The following is a 9717-nucleotide window of genomic DNA, read 5'->3' as shown; positions in this document are numbered from 1 at the left end:
ATAACTTGGGTGCGTTAGGTCTTAAACAAAAAATTAGATCTCCCACAAGATCAACGATTTACTCAGATACAATAATAGATTTAGTTTTTAGTAATTATAAATGTAAAACAGAAGTATTGAAAACACCGAAAATTTCAGATCATAATATTATTATCATTAACGTAGAATTTTGCAATAAAAAACAGATAAAGACTCAAAAAGTACTGATTAGAGATAACAAAAATTTTAACAGTGATCAATTCCGAAACATATTGTTGGAGAAAATAATTATGCTAAGGAACAAAAAAATTGACTTCGATAATAACAATTTCAATATATTTGTTAATAAATTTAATTCAATTATTTATGAAACCATGGATAACCCGGGAAAAAATGATTTTGCCTAATTATATATGGTTATATATAATATAACTTATATATAATTAGACCTGAAAATTGGCCAGGTCTAATTATATATAATCATATACAAGTTATATATAATCATATATGAGTTATATATAATCATATATAAGTTATATATAATTTTATGTACTCATATATAACTACATGTAACAACATTAAATTATATATCATTACCCCTAATTAAATATGTGGTTATTTTTAGGGATATAATATTTGATTTCGGCGTACCTAATCCTGTAACCAAAAAAAAAAAATCATCACATATGATTTTGCAGCTATAACTCCGACGCGGTCACCCATCCAATTACTAACCACGCGCAATGCTGCTTAACTTTGATGATCCCAGTGCGTCTCGAAATTCCCGGCTGCTATGCTGTCGTCTTTTAAGTATTGATGATTCTATGAAGTATATAACGTATCAAATCAATTTATCAGAAATATAATATAAAAATTAATTTTATATTAAATTTTGATACTCTTGATTCGCTTATTTCACTGAACCTAATTATAACAACATATTTATTCCAATAATCATTTTATTATTAAACAGTAGCAGGGCAAACCAAGACATCCTATAGGAAGTGCAATAAATTTTTCATTTTATAACTATTTAAGCGTATTGTAAAACATCATTTTGCACTTTAAGTGATATCTAAAAAAATGTTTGCTTAGGTCTGACTATGCATGAACCTATATATAATTATATATTAACTTATATATAATTTAATAATACATGATAATCTATAAAAGGGTAATTATGTTAGCCAAGTTTGATCACATCTAATTATATATGGACCCGTATATAATCAGATCTGATTACATACAGATTCATATTAGTCAAGTATGAGTAGGTATAATCATATATAAGTCTACATATGGTTATATATAATTACTAATTATTAATTAGATATAACTATATATGATTAGGCAAAATCATTTTCTTCGGGAATATAATCAGATTTAATTCAACAAAGTATACTCTATTAAAATACTAATAAATATATCATGTAAAATTTAGGAAATATTATACATAATCTATTATAAGTGTATTACTTCAATATATATAAGCAAAATGTATTATTAATTTAGTATTGTTTTATAAATAATAGTAATGAAATATAAAATAAAATAAAACTTAGCTCTTTATCTGCAATTATTAATAAAAAAATTCAGATCTTATACTTATCTTAAAATTACTAAAGAACATAAAATCAATAATCATTGATAAATTTATAATTTACGTTTGATTAGATATAATTATGTACATAGCTTTACGTTTGATTATATATATATATATATATATATGGTCCTATATAAATTAGATCTGATCAGATCTAATTATATATAGATTTATATATAATCATATATAGCCCTAGATAACTCAGGTCTAATCAGATCTAATTATATATAATCATGTATGGACCTAGATAACTCAGGTCTAATCAGATCTAATTATATATAGACTTATATATAATCATATATAGACCTATATAAGTCAGATCTAATCAGATCTAATCATATATAGACTTATATAAAACATACATATAATACATTAGTCCATATATGATTATATATATTTTATATAAAAATTTATATATAATAATATATAATTATATATATTTAATATATAATCATATATATATATATATATATATATATATGGTTAGGCAAATTCATTTTTTCCCGGGAAAACAGCTCCAGTAGTGGAGAAAACAATAAAAACAAAATGGAATAGTAAACCATGGATTAACAGTATTATAATAGAAAAATTAAAGATTAGAGATGAAGCTTATTATCGAGCTAAATCTACCAAATGTAAACAAGATTTGATAAATTATAAATTATTGAGAAATAGGATAGTAAATGAATTGAGGTTGAGCAAAAAAAGATATTACGAAGATAAAATTGATAAAAATAAACAAAACGTGAGGTTGATGTGGTCTGAAATTAAAAGCCTTATGGGTGATAAAAAATCTGTAGTAAATAAAATTGAATCTATTAAAGTAGATGGGAGATTGATAGAAAATAAATTTGAAATTGTAAATGAATTTAATAAATTTTTTGTAAATAGTATTGATAACATCGTAAATGAGATTGGCGAAGCTATTGTTGATGGACAGAATAATATTTCGAATGATGACGTTAACATTATTAATATTAATGGGAATATAAATATATATGACGATAGTAATATTACGAAATTTGACGAGTTTGACTCTGCCTCTTATGCTGAAGTAAAATCAATAATAAAGGATTTGGATAATAATAAAGGTTCTAAATTAGACATAAATGTAAAAATTGTAAAATTAGTATGGGAGACGGATCCTTGCATTATTATGGATATAATTAATCAGTCATTGGGAGATGGTATGGTACCAGATATTTGGAAATTGTCAACAATAACACCGTTGCAAAAAGTTAAAAATAGTATAAATGTCGAAGACTTTAGACCGATTAACACCCTGCCAATATTGGAACAAGTATTGGAACAAATTGTCAAAAATAGGCTGGAGAACTTTCTGGAATCAAAGGGTTTGTTAGACAATGAACAATTTGGTTTCAGAAAACATTTTACTTGTGAGTCAGCGGTGCAGACATCTCTTATTGACTGGCGAAAATATCTTGATAAAGGCATGTATATTGGTACCTTATTCATTGATTTTGCTAGAGCATTTGAGACGATAAATAGAAAATTATTGATTTTAAAAATGAAAAGACTCGGAATTGGAGGAAATATTTTAAATTGGTTTGTTTTATATTTATATGACAAAAGGCAAAGAGTCAAAGTACAGAATATTTTTTCAAACAAGATTAGAAATGATAATGGAGTACCACAAGGCTCAAAACTTGGTCCATTATTGTTTATAATCTATGTAAATGATATGATTAGAGAAATAAATGACTTAGGTGTCAAATGTAGGTTGTTTGCAGATGATACTAAGATCTATTTCGCTAGTCAAGACTTAAAGGAGATCGAAAATAGACTTAATTTAAGCTTAAAAACTTTATATAAATGGTTGTTAGAAAACCAAATGAAAATAAATGTTAGTAAAACGTTTTTTATGATAATACATGATTTGAAAAATAGGCATGTTAAAAATAAATGTGATATAAAAATAAATGACAAAAAAATCGTAGAAGTACATAAAATAAAGTATTTAGGTATAATAATTGACGAAAATCTTACCTTCAAAGAAAATGCGAATGAAATTATAAATAAAATGGCTAGGAAATTAAATATTATGTATCGTTTGGGTAATAGTATAAGCTGTTATTCTAAAAATTTAATATATAAAACTATCATAGCTCGTCATGTTGATTATTGTAGCAGTGTGATAATTAATTTCTATTTGGATGATATAGACAGACTTCAAAAAATACAAAATAGAGCTATGAGACTAGTATTGGGAGTTAATAAATACACTCGAGTGAATGACATGCTTCAAACACTTGGATGGATGAGTATTCAGCAAAGAATAGTTTTCAATATATGTATTTTCATTCATAAACTATTGTTGAATGGTAAACCTGAAACTTTGGTTGATAATCTTGTAAAGCTAGAAGATACTCACAAATACAATACTAGATCATGCTCTAAAATATTAATTAAACACACAAGGACTCGCAATGCTGAAAAATGCATAACTTATAAGGGTTATAAATGGTACAACAACTTACCAGAGGATATAAGAAAGGAAGATAGACTTAGAATTTTTAGATTAAAAGTAAAAGATTATGTTAAATTAAACTATTGACACCTTTTATGTTATTTTATGTTATTTTATATTGTAAAAGAAAAATTTTAGCCATTGGATAAATAAACACATTATTATTATTATGTAATTAGTTTATGAGATAAAAATGTAAATGTTAAATAATAGCCAGAGGCTAAATAAAGATTATTATTATTGTTATTATTATTTATCTATATATGGGTCATTCTGTGCCAAATCAACTGATTTTTAAAATTATATTTTTTGATGCCGTTGAATTTTTTATGTTTCTGTACATAAAAAATGACACCTAATCCTAAATTTTGAGTCCTTAATTTTCAAAAACCTTGAAGATATGAATTTTTGAAAATCGCGAAAAGTAACAATGGGATAATTTTCAGAAATTCATAACTTCTAATTATATTATCGTACTTTTATTTTGACAGTAGCTCTTTTCTTCATGTTTAAATGTAGTTTCTAAAAAAAATAATTAAAAAAAATTTTTTTTTGTTTTTCACAATTTTTTCGTACATTTTAACTCCAATTTTGACTTATTTTGAAGACCATTGCTATGGTGCGCTTTCTGAAAAATAATAAATTTTCTCTGGATTCATTGACAAAATTTTAATGGTTCCACGTCAATATATCTCAGCCAATAATATCATGACAAAAATATCTCGACAAAAAGATCTCTAGTCAAAAACATCTCAACTAAAAAAATCTCATGACAAAAAGATCTCTTGACATAAAAATCTCAACCAAAAACATCTCATGATAAAAATATCTCGAGCCTTAAACAATAATCAAAGTAATTAAAACATCTTCAGTGGTGAGGGGGCTTCGACCCCCAACCCCCACCAGGGCTTCGCCCCTGGACCCCAACTCCCGGTCACCCACCATGAGACGTCATCCACCACATAGTTACTAACTATTTTAACAAGATTTATAGGTGTGTTTACTCTGAAATAGGCCAACACAAACACGCGTAATCGTGTTGCGCATTTTTTAACAAGTTTAGTGTTTACTCTGAAATAGGCCAACACAAACACGCGTAATCGTGTTGCGCATTTTTTAACAAGATTTATATGTGTAACATGATTACGTGCGTTTGTGTTGGCCTATGTTTGAGTAAACATATATTAAAACAATGTTAAAAGTACGCAACGCGATTACGCACGTTTGTGTCAACCTATTTTCAAGTAAATGAGCTAAATTCATTATTGGCTGAGAATTATTGACGTGAAACCGTCACGCCAGTTTTCACAAGGTCAGACGCAACTATCATCGCAGAAATTCAAGCAACAAGTCATTTCAAGTACAGACGCTATTCTAATCGTCCGCTAGTCGTCTCAAGTGGATCTCCTCGGCTTTTTCCTAAGCCCAAGAACCAACGGTCTTTTTCAAGGTGACAATATATATTCAAACTACATGAGAACCCACTATTAAGTTAAAGGAAAATCTCAGTATTATATTCATCGAAACATTACTGAACGAAAAGTGTTAGGGATAGTCGACAAAATGAATCGATTTTTCAGATTTTTTCTTAAAATTTTACTTTTATTATAGTACACTTTTACTTTCATTAATAATTGAATTGAAGACTATATATTATTTTAATTTTATTAGATTATTAGCGATTCCATTGATGAAAGCAGTACAAGATTTTAGTTATCTCAACTTTCTTCGAAACTCGTATGGATTTTACTTTGAAGATAATTATAAACTTCATATAAATATTTTCATATATATATTCATAATAATATTTCTATTTATAAATATAATGCAAGATCTACTTTACTTATATAAAATGGATAGTAATAATTTGACTGATAAAGCTAATAAAATAGAATTATATCAGTAGATGACAGTGAGAGATGCATAGAATGATGATATGTGAGATTTTTATAGCGATTAATAAATAATTAATGTTTACTAATTTTTGAAAAACAGAACCAATTTTTATATTTTTCCGAAATTTCAGCCGAAATTCTCGTAGAATGTTCAGCCTGTAAGGTGAAAAATAGAAACATTTGTTTATACACGATTGATATATTGTAAGCATTCAAATAAAAGTTTTTTATAATCTCATCGATATCACAGTAAAAAATAATCGTGCGTGATCATGCAAGAAAAAGTATGATTATGCCTAATGGACAAAATAATTCTTAACAAATTTTAATTGAAACTAACTTTTTGTTTTTTTCATTGTCCTCATATATTTAATTAATCACTTTTGATCGATAGCTTTTATGCTGAAGATTACTATTCGAGACTTTGTTCGATGAGGCTCAAAATATGACATTTTAACGACCGCATTTTGGATAACTTTAATCGTTAAGACTTGTGACTATGATAAAATTTTGATACAGTTATTAAAAAATTTTTAATGAAATCATACTCTGCTTATTAAAATGGAAGTTAAACTTATACTAGCCGTTCCCGCCTGTTTTCCTGGGTGAATATCAGAAAAGATTCACTAAAATCATACTGACTCTTATTTATTAATATCCCCTTGTGGAAATAATTCTCTGAAAAAACTCTTGAAAAGTCTTTATAACTCTGAATAAGACTTTTCGAAAGTCTTCACATCCCTAACTAAGTAAATGAAAGACTTAATAAGTCTTCAAAACTCTGCAATACTCTTCAAAAGTCAAATTTTCCCTGCAATTTCGGAATTTCTCAAAGAGTTATTAAGACTTGATAAGACTTGTTCAGTTTTACAGGAAAAGAAGAAAATATTTCTTTTCAAAAAAATTACTTATCAGAATTAAATAAAACTATAAAAAAGAATTAATGCATGTTTTAAAAAAATTTTTTTTAAATAATATTTTCATCACGAAAATACTTTGATGGGCATCGAATCACTCATAGTTGAGCAAGTCAAAACATCAACAGCAAATGAAGTGCACTTGATGTTGGAAACAGATACTACTCAAAGAGTAAATCCAATCGGTATTTAATTTGGACTATCAAATATTAAAGTCAACTTTCTAGGTAGGAAAGAATTTTCTATCCACACGCTATCTGCTGGAATTAATTGATACCTAACATATTTTAGTTTCCGAATTTACAGTTAGAATCTTTGAGTGTTCTTAGTTTCTAATAGGTGGCATTCTTATCCTTAAAAGCTTCAATTCTTTTGATGTTTTAGTTACCACACAAAATATAACTCTATTTTGATCCTCAAAAACCTCATTGAAGTTTTTGAGGTTTTAATGTGAACCATCCGTTGATTTAGAATCCTCACTACAACCTCAAAAGTCTCATTCAGTGAATATATTCTATATATTTTTATAGTTGTATTTTGGACTTAAAAATTTTTGCTTCACATAAAAAAAGGTAATTATTTGCAAGTGGGGTCTACTCTATTATTGGCCATATCTAGGTGAAAAATTAACATTTTTTAATTTTTTTTTATTCTGCTTGTTTTTACGGCACATTTATGATAAAAAAATATCGTGAAAGAAAAAAATAAAGATTTCAATAGCTTTTTAGCCTTCAAAAGTTGGAAAAAATTTTGGCTTTTATGTTTTTGGATAAAACTTCTATTCTATCTTTCTTTAAACGTATTGATATATTTTTTTTCGAAAAATACATAAAAAAACGAACAATTAAAGAAAAAAAGTTGAATATCACAATTTTCTAAAAAATTTATAAATTTTCTTGAAGATTTGTTAAAATTGTGATAATCAATTTTTTTTTTTTTAATTGTTCATTCCTTATGTATTTTTTGGAAAAAAATATATCACAATTTTCACAAAAAAATTTGTTCAACAAAATTAAAATTAAAATGGTGGACCCCTATTGTAAATAATTACCGAAAAAAATTTAAGTTATATTTAAAAGTTAATATATAACATGAGAAATATCATATTTTTTTAGGTATGGATTATAAACCACTATATTATTAATAAAATAACATTTATTATTATTTATAAAACAAATGCACAAATTGAAAACTTTTTTAATCATTTATTTTATTTTGAATTGATTGGTATTCCGACGTAAATAGTATCTGCAATCAACATTTCTATACATACTGTTACTAGAGAAGCTGTAACAAAATTTTTACTATATAAATGACTCGACGGAGGATACGTCGAGTAAAGTAGAAATTTTGTCCAGTCGCCCAAAATCAAATAAACAGAAACAAATAGGAAGCTTAGGAGATACTCTCAATCTCCTAAGCAACACCGCAGCAGCCACCCAGGCTGGGTTAGTGCACGTTTGGACGTCAGTTATTGTTTTGTCGAAAATTACCCAATTAGGATACTTCTCGTAATTAATTTTAAATAAATAATTTGAGGTTAGGTTTATGAATAAAAATGCGTAATTTTTTGGGGAACAGAATAAATTCGATTTATTTGTCCCCAGAGGAGGAAAACCTAGTGGTGGTAGGAAAAACCTCCTCGAAAAAATGTACAAGTAAGAATGTGTATGCGTGTATGTGCGTATGTGTGTAAAATTGCGGCGTAGTGCGCAATAGGGGTGAGCTGAATTAATAACTCGACTTTAATTGATTTTATTTGTTAATTTATCAATGAAATTAATTAATTTTCCCACTTATTTAATATTTAATGCGTTTAAAGAAGATGGAAGATCTGATAGTAATTTTGAGAGAATCTCTGACAAAGGGTAATCGTACTAGTACAAAAGTCCAAGCACAACTCACTATGACCGACCATGCTGGCCGGCTTCTCTCCCGCTTACCCAAGGCGCGCTTGAGCAGCAGCCATGAGCAATCCGATTACTCCCGATCTAGAGCGAAAAGACTCGAAATAGAGCGACAAAGCACGAAGGCACAACTCTTGTATAAATTCGTATATATATCAGTTTAGCAGCTAAACAGTTATTTTTTCAAACAGGGAAAAATAACAAACCCTTTATTTCCAGGGTCAATCTGCAGGTATTCAGGGGAAAAATAAATAATACAATGCTGTTAGGAATGAAAAGGAAAAACAGTAATTTTGTGATCGCAAAAAATTAAAAATAATATAAACAAATATTTATTCAAAACAAGTTACTTAAAACTAAGTCCAGAGCCGAATTCTTTAGCCGGATGGACTGTATAATAAAAATAATAATAATAAGGTCGCGTATAATTAATAATAATTGGTCTAGATTCTCAGTAGACTATTTGGTTATTTTACGACAACGCTGATAATGAATTAGAAATTTTATCTAAATAATTTTGAACTGAGATACACCTGAATTCCTCAGTCAGGTTATCTCCAAAATACAATTATAAATTTTAAATCAATACTGGCCAATTCGAGGACACAAACGCACATACAAGAATATCGAGCACACACAAGAATAAAATTTGTGTGACAAAGCTACTGGTATTAATATAAAGATTTCTTATTTGGAACAGCTATACAAGTGAAAAATGTCATGAGCTATGTTATCATTATCTAGAGCCTTATAGATCCTTTCACTTGAAAATACTTGGATAACAGCATAATGAATTGCTTGACATTTGCATATAATGTCACATTGACATTTAAAAATTTTTAAAAAACAATGCACAGATCCAAAATCGTAATTTCCTTCATGCTTATGTAAGACATATGAACATTGCGTTTATAATGCACAAGTACAT

The sequence above is a fragment of the Cotesia typhae genome, unplaced genomic scaffold, assembly GCF_013202065.1.
Source record: "Cotesia typhae breed Kobodo isofemale line unplaced genomic scaffold, CoteBio_Ctyphae scaffold_70, whole genome shotgun sequence".
Classification (NCBI taxonomy): domain Eukaryota; kingdom Metazoa; phylum Arthropoda; class Insecta; order Hymenoptera; family Braconidae; genus Cotesia; species Cotesia typhae.
The sequence above is the reverse complement of the archived record's forward strand: the minus strand, read 5'-3'. Positions refer to the sequence as shown.